This window comes from Aphelocoma coerulescens, chromosome 1A (genome assembly GCF_041296385.1).
Source record: "Aphelocoma coerulescens isolate FSJ_1873_10779 chromosome 1A, UR_Acoe_1.0, whole genome shotgun sequence".
Lineage (NCBI taxonomy): Eukaryota > Metazoa > Chordata > Aves > Passeriformes > Corvidae > Aphelocoma > Aphelocoma coerulescens.
The window spans coordinates 60250574-60263005 of record NC_091014.1 but is presented as its reverse complement, the minus strand read 5'-3'; the positions used below and the strand labels follow the sequence as shown (position 1 = coordinate 60263005).

The 12432-nt window shown below is 46.2% G+C and overlaps 1 protein-coding gene across 4 annotated transcripts in view; it reads right to left on the bottom strand.

Annotated features, from left to right (window-relative positions):
• HIPK2 (homeodomain interacting protein kinase 2) overlaps positions 1–12432 on the bottom strand; it is a 127424-nt gene that overhangs the window by 68812 nt on the left and 46180 nt on the right. The window contains exon 1 of one of the 4 annotated variants that reach the window (XM_069003047.1): positions 5122–5213. The exons of 2 other annotated variants lie outside the window; for them this stretch is intronic. The gene's annotated coding sequence lies outside the window, so the exon portion shown is untranslated. Of the gene's footprint in view, positions 1–4086; positions 4185–5121; positions 5214–12432 lie in introns of those variants that run through there. One more of the 4 variants, XM_069003048.1, reaches the window with a different exon arrangement.

The following is a 12432-nucleotide window of genomic DNA, read 5'->3' as shown; positions in this document are numbered from 1 at the left end:
TTTGCCCCAGCCTCGCTGAGGTGGCAAACCCCGCTGGCTTGCTCCCGTTCACACAGACCTGCACATGCTCAATAACACCATTGATTTTGTTTGTGCAGGCAGAGAGAATCCAATTTTTAAAAGCCACATTGATTCCCACCCATTAAAAACAGAGCAGGCTGCAGCATTTGCTAAATGGATAGAAAAAGACTGAGGTCAGGATGGAGGGGTGGGAATAATGTCATTACGCTGAGCTCGTTCTGAAGGACAGAGAATTACAAAAACAGACAATAAAATAGTAACCATTTGACTTCTTATTATTTGCTGTAGTTTCTAAATTACAAAAACAGCGAGTCAACAACCAGGGAGTGCCCGGGCGCAGTGACAAGGGATGCACAACGGAAGGCATCCAAGAGCATGGAGCTGTGATTAGTTGCATTTGGAGCATGAAGACACACACGCACACAGCGAAAGAGGGCACAGACAGAGGAACTGAGAGAGAAGCCCTGCGACTATCTGCAAGGACCCTGTCTGCTTTTCAGTTCTTTGTTTTAGCACATTAAACAAACAGAGCCATCACACAGGTCACCGAGGACCTTCCTTCTGCAACTGTGGCCCCAGCTGCACTGCACACAAAAACTATTATTATTCTCTAATGGCTGCACCTTTTGGACAATGATTCAGTGTTTTGGGGTTTTTTTTCCTCCTTTTGTGCAGTGCCGCTTAGTCTTCTGCTTCATTTTATGTTTTATTTGCACACTCTTGAAATCTTCATGTAGTGACTAAAAATTCATGAGGCAGCCTTAAGTAGGAGCCCCCGCTTCCCTCCCTCCCCTTTTCGTACCCGTAACAAGCAGCTGAGGAGGTACTGGGCATACATCGGTGCTGCCGCAGCAGCAAGGGGGTGGGAGAAGCTGCGGATGGGGAGGGAGATGGTGCTGCAGCCCTGGGGGTGCCTCCTCATGCTGCATCTGGGAGCACAGGCTACAGACAGTGCCGATGCTGGGCACTGGGGCTCATCCATGCCCAGGGAACACATCCCAGAGCAGAGACACTCCGTGCTCGATGTGCTGGCTGTGCTTCAGCTGCACACCACGCACTGCCTGACCACGAGCCTGCCCGCGTGCTGCACAGCAGTCATTCATCTCTTCAACTTCAGCCCAACAATGTGAACAGGCAAGTGCTTGCTAGCATTAGTGAGGCTTTCATAATTGGTCCCAGCTGGTTAGTTGTAACATGCCTTGTTGTTGAGCAACTACCTAGTAACGCTGTCAGACATCCCCTGGTTGCATAAGGAGGGTTAGTATCTTTATTAATTACGGGCTGCCACCAACCTGTGTCACTCTCTACAGATAAGAAAGCCTTTAAGCTCCTGGTCAGTCAAGGCCTTGTTGGAAAATCTTGTGCCAGCTTCGAGCAAAGCAAGCTCAGGCTGTAGCCACAGCAGCCTCCTGCCCTTGCTATCAGGGTTCCTGCTCCCCTCTGACTGCCACGGGGGCTTCTGCCAATGCCAGCTACTTGCCAGCTCTCCGGCCACCACGTGGGCATGCAGGAACCCTGGCTCACTGCGAGGCACGTGGGGATGCACACTCAGAGCATGGCAGGCGTTTCAAAGCATTGTGCAGAAATGCACCCCAGTGCCTGGCCACGCTGCTGATGAACACCGCGACAGCAGCGAATGCTATAGCGTGGCACAGCTCCAAAACACCAGCAAGGCAACACAGAATCAAGCAAATGCACCGTTCCTGGTGGGGAAGGCAAAACCCAACAACGTGGATCTCTCAAAAGGCAAAAACATGGAGGAAATGTAATGGAAGTGGCCATTTCACAAGGTACTTGAGCATAGCAGTGGCTCTGAAATCCCCAGTCAAAGTTTGCAACCGTCCCCACTCCCCCAGCCCTCACTTGCCAAGCAATGTGATCTGTGTGATAGAGCAAGTCAGGCACATTTTCTGCTGAAAACCAAGCCCCATGCTCTTCTGTCCACCCTGTCACTGGGCTGCTGTGACGGCCCCCTTACAAAAGCAGTGACTAGAGTTACAGCCTGCACACAGGATTCTTACACAACTTCAAATGTCATTTTGTGGGCAGTAATCAGATCCTGTAGCCCCAGGCTAAGGTAAAAGCTGTGAGTGTGTCTAGGAGCTAGAGCTCCACAATTGCTCAAAAGCACACACCTCGAACTGGAAATGAGCCTCTTCAAATCCCATGTAAGACCAAACCACAGGACTGGTCTGCAAAGAGTGGTCTGCTGTGTCGGCCGTCTAGAGCAACTCTGACCTTTGCCATCCTTTGTTTGCATCTGAACCAACCTCTCATATCCTGGGTTTGCTGCTACTTTTTCTCTCTCCAGCTTCTACTTTGGCTGCCCTTCAGAGCCTGAGATGGGCATCAAGGTGCTAGGAAAAGATCCTGACAACTTACATGCGGCAGACACTGCTGCATTTCAAGAGCTGCTGGAAAGAAGCAGCTGGCAATTCTTCACCTCTCTGATGAGGGGACTGAAGGCTTGGGTTTGCTCAAAGGCCATTCAACAGCAGCTGCCCATCGAAGTGGCACAGGGTGGGGTCTGTCAACTGTGTCTTGATGCTCAGCTTCCACACACTGCAGACAGATCCTTTTCCCAAGGCATGAGCTACCTCCCCGTGCACACCCAATATACACATATGAACAGCAAATCCACTGCAACACTGCATGCTCATCACTACCATTTCTCATTTGAACATCTCTCATTTGAGCATTCAACACATGCTTTAACATTACCCATATCTCTGAAAGCCAAGAGGGCCATCCACATAAACTTAATCTTGGTTACTCTTGCTGGATCATAGGTACTGATGCTGGAAGGTAATTCTCTAAATCCAATGTAAATGTTTAAAGTTTATTCCCAAAGGATTTATGTAGACATAAACACACAGATTAAAAACAAGCAAGACGTCAGGAGCTTTTTACTACCTTCTAAAGTAGCCAGGCACATGGATATTTTATCTCTCCTTTTGGATCTGCTTTCTTCCAACGGCACAGTTCAGAGACTTCATACAGATCAGAGGCAGAGTTCAGGCTAGCACTGACAATTTCATTAGAAAAAAAAAAAAAAAGATAGAATTGTGTTTTCTTATGTTCTCTGCTCTTTTATTGCTATTTTCAAAATGAAGAACAGACCCTACCAAAGTGCTAAGCGCTGAAAACATAACTCTAAATGATACAGGAAACCCAACTTTGAGCCAATCCATTTTTATCCTCTCTTTGTGGCCATAACAAAGCTGAGAACAAGAGCTAAACAATGGAGAAAAAAGAGTAATTTCAACATAATTTTTTTGCTGAAAGTAACATCAGTGACAATAACAAGAATCCTTTCAAAAGACAGAATGTTATCTTCCAACACAGTTAACATGCCTTTCTTTCTGTCGCTCATTATATATCTTACACATCAAGTTGTACTTTGACCTCCTTACAAAGGAATACATTTGGAGCCACCACATCCCTGTACCCATATTGGCATTGCTAAGTGAAATCCAGCCCATACTGCCATTCTCTTCCCTGCTCCCTCATGCACCTGCCAAGAGGAGATAGCTTATCAAATGAGCCTCCAGAAAAGCATTTCCAGGAACAACAATATGACTACCTCCTGCTCTTGCTTGTGCTCATGCAGCCCTTCAGAATCCAGTCCACTGATTTAACAGGCTAACAACGACATGAGCTGTATTTCTGACAACTATGGGGATGAGATAACTTAGATAAGCTTTTATTTCTGATACAGGCTGTCACCATTACTTCCTTCCTACTGAAATCAACTGGCAATATTTCATCATTAACTTTTTAGCACAGTACACCGCAAATTCATCTAGCCTCAGCTGAACCTGTTTACATTTTGGATTTCATCTGCCCCTCTTAATACTGTTGTGAGCATCAAAGAAATACTCCATTTTCCTCTTGGATGACTATTCTCTGTTTGCAGTCTCCCACTGGCAAGTAAAACACTCTTAGACTAAATATATTGAAACTTTTCTTAACTCATCAGATGCTCATTCCACACCCTCATCCCCCTCCCAGACGTTGAGTGCAAAGCTCTGCATGGAAGCAACTATTGGAAACACAAATTCTTACCCTGGTGAATCCAAAAAAGGCCATCAGCTTTCCTTCTGTACGCCAGCTGTCACATTAACACGTGTGCTACCCCTCATTGTCATATGTACTGTTATACCCTATTGCCCTTTTGTTTAAGGGCCTCAGCCACAAAAATCTTTGTGCACGAGGTGCTGTAAACACAGCCCTGTGTCTGCAAACACAGCATTCCAGGAGAACAGCACAAGGTAAATGGTACAGACACCTACATCTAGGCTGGAGAGTACAGGCAGAAAATATGGTGTTGCTCAGCAGTTACTACCACGAGCCATCCAACCATGCTATGTGCAGTTAAAACAACTCAATGCAGTACAGCTGCTCCTGATGTCAATTCACTGAAACACTGCTAACTTCTCCTTGTCTGCCTCTATGTGAGCACAAGCATCAGCTGCTAGAACACACAATTCTCCTTCTCCTCTAAAGGCTTCAGCTGATGACCCTTCTGTGCTCAGAAGCTGTGCAAGTCACTAGAGTTATCTGAAAACTGCCCCAAGCCTCTCAAAAATGTAAAAATTCAGTGATAACACTATAAAATTTTTGGCACTCTTCCTGTCTTATCAGGCCTGGGGTATTACACTTGCATTTGAGAACTTCTGCTTCAAATCAGCTGCAAATGGCAGTGGTTAACAAAAAAGCAAAATAATGACAAGGAGTTAACCCAACACTTTGAACTGCAGAGTTTTCAATTCAGAGTCACTCCAGTTAGATTCAGGTCAATTCCCCCCCATCTACCCCACCCCTCTCCCTGAGCAGAAGCCTTTGCAGACAAACACTAGATTTGGTAGTGAGTAGAAGCCTGCTACTCTCTGGCTAATGCAAACCAGCAGAACCAGGGACAGAACCTGGATGTCCACCCAAGTACTGGTCCAATGCAGTCACAAAGGCAAAATAAAGGTAGAACAAAAAATGAAAGGTAAAGCAAAATGACTCATGTCTGTGCAGGTAAAACATGTCTGCAATTACTTTTGTCTTTCAATAAGCAAAAAGCAAAGGTCAAGCTGCCACTCAGGGACTCACAGATTACTTTCCAGCCCACTGCAGGAGAAGGATGCTGTCCTGTTTGGAAATTGGCTATCTGTGGCCTTGAAGTCTCCAAATAGCAAGGGTGAAACTTCATCTTCTTCCCTCCCACACCTTTCCTTATATGGGAAACAGCAACTTCCAGGTAACCATGGCCTGTAAGAGGATTCCTCCTCTGCCCTTCCCCTCTCTCAGTTCCTAGAGCCACTTCCCTCTTCTTTCTTCCTCTTAGAACTGTGAATCTCTCAGAGTGTGTGTGTATATATATATATTTATATAGATGCCTCTCTTCTGCATTTCTTTTTTCTTTGTAAAGCACCACAGAACAACTCTTGTATGATCTGGCCTAAAAGGCAAGGACATTTTCTTGACGTTCCTTCTTAAACAGGTAACAGCTGTGGCTATAACTCAGCTTAAGTCAGGCCACAAGATTAGTGTTTTTCAAGCAAGATAACCACTCTCAACTGCTTGAGAGCTACTCCTTTTCCCCAGCATGACCTGGAGAAGGAGATAGCTACTGAGCCCCCACCTGAGAATAAGGTGCCTTTACATAAGCTTAGGCTAACTGGAGGCATCAGTGCAGCAAATGGCTTGAGAAGATAGAAACTGGAGACTGGAGTCATGTCATTCAGGGGTCTGAAGCTGGGGAATGTATAACCCTATGTTAACTGCTGCATCTTCAGGTAATTTTTCTCTTCTGGTAATGACTCATTCATTTATAAACCAACGTCAATCACTTTTCTAACCTCATTGCTAATAAGCAGCAGAGCAGAAATACTTTCTAACCAGAAAATGCTCTTCAGTGTAACACAGCTTTCCAGTACTGCTGTGCTGGGGCCTAAAACTTGTGAACCTAATGAATGCACAGACATACACAGTAAGCTTCCTCCATGTTACATTTACATCTCTTGCCTGCACTGAGCAAATGTACAGGGGGAGGTAAAAACCTGATAGGATTTAAATACATGGTACTTGAGCAAAGTATCCCTGAAATCCTGTGCAAACTGTGTTGCTAATGCTTTTTCATACTCAGGAGAGGATGAGGACTCTCACTACTCATAATTCTTTTATTTTCACACTTGGAGCACCGATTTCATCCCAACAGCCCCCCACCTCATTTTGCTTCTCAGCAGCCATCACTGCCCTGACCCAAACATGCATTGAAATAAATGTAGGAAGACATAGAAAATGCTACTAGTGTGTAAGAGTGATTGCAGTGCACTCTCCTTCACTGGCCACCTATTGCTGGAGTAACATCTGTGGGTCACCACACCACTGCTCCTGTGAGCTGCTGCTGTTTTGTCATCGGAGCTGAAAAGAAGAGCACCCTCTCCCTGCTCTGCTTCCTTTGCGCTTGGTGAGGAAGTGACTTGAGTGGGAGGAGAGGAGGAAGAGCAAACACAAAACCACAGAAGTAAGCAACTAGAAGCAGAGACCAAACTTTATGCTTTTCCTACACGTGCAAACAGCTGTCTCTGACTGCAGCTGGCTCTCGCTGCAGCCCTGTGAATTGTACCTCCACTCATGTTGTCACTGCAGAAGCAACTGCTCGTCACCGTCCTGAGCTCGGTCATGTCCCAGCCCCTGGGCTGAGCACAGGTATCTTTACCAAAACACAGTGTGTCTTTTACGTCCTACAGAGATGGAGTCGGAGTGCTACAGCCAATAGCTGCAATTAGAAGGGTTTTGATTTCTTGTAGGTAAATAGCTCTTTTTAAGTAAAACAACCTGGCCATTTGCAGCTGTTTCAGGCTTGCCCTGGTACAGTAAATACAAGAGTGACCTTGATTTTTCACATCATTTCGCCAGGCTGCAGCCTTAACAGGACTTACTGTGTTTACAAAGCTTAAGAGAAGAAAAATAGACAGCAGGAAATCCTGTGACAGGCTTGTTTTGGTGTTGATGAGAGAGAAACAGTAGCAGGAGAAGAAAGGAAAAAAAAAAACAACCCATAAACCCAACACCTGTACTGAAGCCAACCTACAAGTGGGGAGAGTGTGACTTCCAAGCCACTCCCTGATCTTCACAATATTACTGAAACTACTCTGACAGCAAGTATAAAGAAGGTAGGGATTAGTTTAGGACTCTCTGCTGGGTTTAAAAGAAAAAGGTTTGTGACGTTCATGTTAGAGTTCCCAGATGACTTCAGGTGGTAGTACATGGACTGGTAACAAGCGTATTTGCACACTGCCTCCTCTCTGCAAGCCCTCGAAGAAAGCACGAGGGAACTCCAGCTTAGCCCCATTTGAAGTGTTATTTGTTTCCAAATGGTAAGGTATTGCTTTTGGGGAGGTCAGCCCCAGGCCTGGAACTACGTGGCACTGGGTGGTGCAAATGGCCACAGAGGGAAGGTTTGTTTAAACATGTAAGTTATGGAGTAGATAGGGTGGAGGGAAAGGGGAGCACAGTTCCAAAATCATGTCCCTCTGGAGGTGATGTGAAGAAGGATGACATGAGTTACTCTAGTTTGGGCAGGACCTGTGTCAGAGCTGGTGGTTGACCACTGAGCCCTGATCAGCAGCCACATCACCATGGCTCTGCTCCTCCTTCTGTTTCCTGCCCGCACAGCACTGCCCGGGCTGTGGGCAGTGCCCCCGAGGGTGAAGGGAGCTGCTTGCATCCAGAGGGCTGCCTTTGCCTTTGAGGGGATCACTGATGTGCTTAAAAGCTGCAGCAGCCTTGGGAAAATTACACTTACCTTCTCCCCAGGTTTTGTTTGCTCTTTTACACTAGACCCAGAGCCCCTCACCGGAGGTGTGGAAGAACAGTGCTTCCGACCCTGGTACCTGCCTCTGGCTGCTGTTCACATACTCATCTCTGATCCACAACACCCCTAATGAATTGATCCCTGCCAGTGGACACACAGGTTCCTTCCTCTCCAGCCACTGAGACAAAACTGAGATCTGCAGGAGTAATTACTGTCAGTGCCCTGTCTTTGCCATATAGGAGCTGTTTCCAGAGAGAGGAGAGGGGACTGAAGGGATTGGCTCAGCACTCAGTTGAGATATTTGATTTTCCACCTCTCAGACGCAGATGAGGCAAAAGGAAACAGCATGACAGTTCTCCCTTCCTTGGTCTACTGAAGACTTCTCTTTGCTGGGAAAAGGCTCCCTGTCAGGTTCCTTGCAAGCAGCCCTTTGTTAAAAATCTTCTTGGGCCTGGAGGCACGTAACTGGGAATATTTTATCCATTTAGTTAATAAATAAACAAAGCCCTCCTGTGTTAAGATGGCCTTTCTGACTCCACACAGGGATGGCAGGGCTCTTCTCGGAGAAAGGCCAGCATCATGAGGTGGAGCTGGGCACAGAGATGCTGTGGCGGCTCAAAGAAAGGGACACATCACCAGCTTTGATGAGATAAAGGAGGAGCTGGCATGTCTGCTCAGAGCAAAATAAAACATACTATGGAAATAGTAAGATGGTTTTAGCAAAGAAAACACTAAGGAGGGTCTAGTCTGAGGAGATTGTTCAGGCTGAAATACAGGCTTTTCTGTTTTAAATTAGAACCCAGATAGGGAATACAGACAGCATGACTCTCCTGTTGGATGCACCATGAGCACAACGCTGATTTACCATCCCTTCTCTGAGGTGATTTATATACAAATGAACTTGGCAAAGAACTATCTTTGCTTGAGTCCTGTAAAACCAAAAAACCAACCTGGCCTGACTATTCCAAAGGTGGGCCAAAGCCAAAAGCTTTCAGCTAAATGTCTCTTGCCTTCCAAGACTTGGTGGTCTGGGTACAATAAAACTGAGATTCAATTAATCCTGACTTCGGTTTTGAAAAAAAAATCCTGCTGAATTTCGATTCTGAAAAAAACAACTTCAAACTCCAAGTGTCCTTGGGAAAGAAATTAACAACTGCTTAAAATAGTATAGCTTGAAGTCTGCTTTCCTCCACAAAGTCTTCTGCAATGTATTGCTGGTTTTGCAAGCCTGCAGTCCTACCAGGCGTGATCGTCACCAAGTGAAACAGAGCATAGACTTCAGCAATGAACTTTGTGGTTTCACTCCAGTCCTCACAAGAAACTTTCCTTCTCAAACCACCCTGCGCTTTACCTTGGCGAGGCAGAGTCAGTAAAGCAGTGAATGTTGCAGGTAGGACTGAAATGGAACGATGTGCCTCCCACAGCTGCAAAAGCAGACAAATCTGAGATAGAGAAGTTTTTGCAAGTCCAGAATGGCAGAAGATTTTGAAATACAGATGCATTACACTGTTATACAAGGACACAGCAGATGCCAATTCAGTGAGTAAACAAAAAAGCACAGCCCATCCCTGTGTCATTACAACTGCCTCATTTAAAGGGCAGTTTTGACCAGAATGACACATTTGTGAGTCACACAATGGGGAATAGGTTGTGACTTTGCTCAGAAATCTACCTTGCTTTGGCTTCCTGTCAGCACAGCCGAGGGACGGATACCTGTCATGGCACAATGTCCATGTGTGGCAAGATGGATCCAGTTTAGCCCCCTGCATCCCTCAGACCTGCACTCACCCAGCTAAGCATGTAGAGCCAGTTAAAACCCACGCCTGCACACAGCCTCACTACACACTCTGTATGGGCGGTTGACAGCATGCACGTAGCCTTTATGCATGCCTATTTTCTTGCAGTCTCTGAAACTAGACTGATAAACACCTCTTCAAACTGATACTCAGCTTCATTCTCTGTTATCCAAACATTTCATCAAAGGCCACTTAACAACAAAGCAGACATCTCAACCCAAGCCAGACAAGCCACATACCAAAAGCCTTTTGGAAACAAGGAACCAAACCTGAATTTATTCACTAATAGTGAAGGGGGGACAGCCGTTATTTTATATCTGGAATATTTTGCAAATTCTGAAAGACTTAAACCTCATAAGGTGATTACACCACTAATTAGCAAAACACTATCATCCCTGAGGTGCCAACACAGCAGCTGTTTCAGCTGAACAGCAAAGAAAAGCCAAGAGGGCAAGGTAACAAACTGGTAGTGCCCCCATGAGCAGCCCAACTGCTCCAGGCACCCCCACGCTGCCACCTCATGACAGGGAAGCGCTCTTGTTCCAACAAGGGATGACCTCAACTCTCTCTTTACCACCCCCAACCACCCCCGCCTCCCAGAGGGCAGTACCCCCTCTTCCACCTGGGTGCATGAATGGGGGCTCTAACAAAGGGGCCATCTGTTGCAGCCTGAGCTTTGTATTTCTCAGGATGTGGGTTTTCCCAGGAAGCTGTTCATACATGGCTTATCAACCCAGAAGGGATCTCTCTGGTCATTCATTCCTCTGACCCTCTGCAAAATGGAGATCACAGAAACTAGCTCAATGATCTCCCCTTCCAACTGCAGCATGAAAAGGAGAAGGACAAAAATAAAATCCCAGGAAGATACCCTGTGATGCAGAGGCTATCACAGCTTTTTGATCCATTACTCTGTGAACAGGGCTTCATTTCTAGCTTAAGCATGTCTGGCTAAAACTGCCAAGTGCAGAGCCCCGCTCCTGCACTGTGAGCTGGGCAGAGCAGCCCTTCATAGTTAGCTTCAGTTCCTCACACAGGCACCTCCAGACCATGGCCACATCACCACAAACCTCCCTGAAGGGTCAGTAATCAGGCCCAGGTTGATGCAGCTGGTGGTAAGGGACAAGATGAAGGACTATGGTGACAAGCAGACAGGCTGAGACTCCTCTCCCAAGGAAAGGACTTTTGGATGGTGACCAGTCAGGTCCTACACATGCTGGCTAAGGATACCATGAGAGAGATACTTTGCACCACAGGGAGTTTTGCACCACAGGCTGAAGATGGGTGAGCAGAAGAGGGATGATCCTCTTCACAGCACTCCCCTTTTAGATGACTTCTCTGACCACAGAATGTGGCTGTGATGTCCTCTGTCACGTCAGGCAGGGCCCATGGTGTGACCCTGCTGGGGTTCATTCCCTTCTCTTGAGGCCTGCAGCAGGCACTGGCGACACAATGGCACTGCCCTCCCAGAGAGGGATTCTTGGCAGCAGGGGAGTTCCTGCAAAGCCCACCCTAGACCATCATGTTCTGCCTCCCGTGGACTCCCTATAGTCAGGAGCGAGGAAGACAGATCTCCAACCTCCAGAGTACCACTTGTGGCAGCAGATCTAGCTTGGAGGAGGCTGTATCCTCTTAAGAAGGTTGGGAGCTCAATTCTGCTGTACTAAAGACATTTTGATACTTTTCATCCTGTTCTGTCACCTCAATACTATCATCATCCTTGCAGAGAGCATTTGCTTAGAAATATCCCAGGTGGGACAGAGACAGTTCTGGGCTTGGGGCACCCAGTGAGGGCCCCTGAGCAGTGCCAGCAGCACAATAGCAAGTCTATTCACCATTCCTCCCACAAGAAACTTGGTCAAGGGATCCCGTTCATCTTCAGAGCATGTTACATGGCAGCAATGGCCACTCACTCATGTAAAGTCTGCAAGCAGCCATGGGGCTCTCTTGGTTTATGCTGGGTTATGCAGATTCAGGTCAAGAAAAAGCACAGAGTTTGTTTAAAGACATTTTGTCCTCTACCTCCAGGAGAAGAAAACAGACCTATCATTTACAGGAAGAGGAAGGGCCTTACACTGCTCTGAGAAGGAGCAGGATCCCACACACCTTTCAATCCTTCAAAGGATTTGGCCATCACATTCTCGAAAGTAGTGATAGGAAAAAGAAAAAGCAGGTTGTTAATAAAATATGGAGACAACTTAGGAGTTTGCTTGCAAAAGTCCATGATAAAAACCCTCCAGCTGAAATCCAGCCTCTACTTCATATGCATGGGGCACAGGGCTTAGAGTCTGTGAGGTCTGAGTGGTTTGACTAGTCTGAGGAAGCTTTTCCTTCACATCCAGCTTAAATGTGCCATTTCTTGAAGTCAGCCCCTTGTCTTTTATACTCTAGTAAGCAAAACAAGTGTAAATTAAATGGAAGACACATGAAATCTTTATAGAGCCCAGTGTTTCCCTTACCATGAAAGTTCCTTCACTTTAGAGTGGAAGGGGTCTTACTCTGTGCTGTATTTTCCCCATCAGAAAATGAAGAAGAACATAAATTTTCCTCATGACTTGAATTTAGCTTAATCAGCAGCCCCCTGCTGATGTAATTCAACCCAATGAGATTTTTCTTTTTTTCTTTTTTTCTGGTGAGCTGCTGCCCCTTTTCCCCTCCTCCCACCAGTTCAGGCATGGAAAACAAGGGAGGAATTAGACAGACAGAACTTATTATCTATATCAAGCTGCAACTTCAGATTGGGCAGGAATAACATTTGAAATATAAAAGGCAAATTTTATCAGGCCTTTTCCTCCTCAGAGACTGCCA